Here is a 1,249-nt window from a genome sequence, read left to right on the forward strand (position 1 = left end):
CTGCCTGTCTGTCTGTCTGTCTGTCTGTCTGTCTGTCTGTCTGTCTGTCTGTCTGTCTGTCTGTCTGTCTGTCTGTCTGTCTGTCTGTCCCACCCAACCCCACTTCCTGTCCCTCTCAACGGAAAAAAAAAGGCAGCGGAGTTGGCCGTCGTCGTTGGGCAAGGCGCGCACTGGACAATTTTAGTTGATCATCAGTTGCTGTCTCCGGCCAACTTATTTTATACACCACGCGCGCAGAGCCAAGTAACAGCCAGCCAACATAGTAGGCTATCATCATTACTGACTTCCTCATTTGACGCCATAGACTTCGTTCCCTTTCCTCATTTTCATGGCTTATTGGAAAGAGAGTTTATACTTGGGACCTATTCGCCTTTGACTTGTCTTTCCTCTGGACTCCGATCTTTCCAGTTCTCAATCACAGCCTCACAAACCTCGACCCAAGCTTTCTTTTTCTTATATATATCTCTGTCTGCATATTCATCTGAGGTCTTGTTGTAGAGGACAGGCTTCTTTTCAATGATAGAAAATACATTTTTCTATCCAGTTGGATCTTTATAAATTTTCTTTTCTTGCGGAAGTGAAACAATGTATTGTGTGTACCTCTGTCGAGTTTGTTGTGCTGAGTGATAAAAATATGGGGAGTGGCGCGGCCTTGTCGAGTCCAGAGACAGTTTGGTTGCCTGTGCACACTGTGTGTCAGTTTGGTATGTAACATTGGAGATTTGAGCAACAGTTGCGTTGCCGGAGAGTTGTAACAAAACACAAGTTTTTCAGTCTCCAAAAAACCCGAGTTGCCCGAGCGCCCGGTGCTTACCTATTGTTTACATTTGGGCGAGAAAACAGTTGCGACACTAAAGTTGCCATGTGGTTAGGCACTAAGAAAATCTCCTCTCGTCGCACGTTAAGGTTGTGCGTGTGCAAATAAATTAGGAAATTCAATTTTTTGTCCGTTTGTCTCTCATCAACGCCAAGTTTACAGCCGTGAGGGGCATAGGCTAAGTGTGCACAGGGCAACATCAGCTGCGCATTCGTTGTATCACACAGACAACCCCCGTTTCTGGAGACTGAAAAGTTTGTGTATTGTCACAACGTGCCGGCAATTGTTGCTCGAAACTTCTTTGTTATACCATAAACTGAGACAGGCGCGCACAGAGGACTGAACTAAAACGGTTGCGCAGCTCAAGTTGCCCTGTGCACGCCTAGTTAGTCCACTCACCAAGTGAGTACAAACTCTGCCCCCCCCCCTTTT

The sequence above is a fragment of the Aplysia californica genome, unplaced genomic scaffold (genome assembly GCF_000002075.1).
Source record: "Aplysia californica isolate F4 #8 unplaced genomic scaffold, AplCal3.0 scaffold00194, whole genome shotgun sequence".
In the NCBI taxonomy this organism is placed as follows: domain Eukaryota; kingdom Metazoa; phylum Mollusca; class Gastropoda; order Aplysiida; family Aplysiidae; genus Aplysia; species Aplysia californica.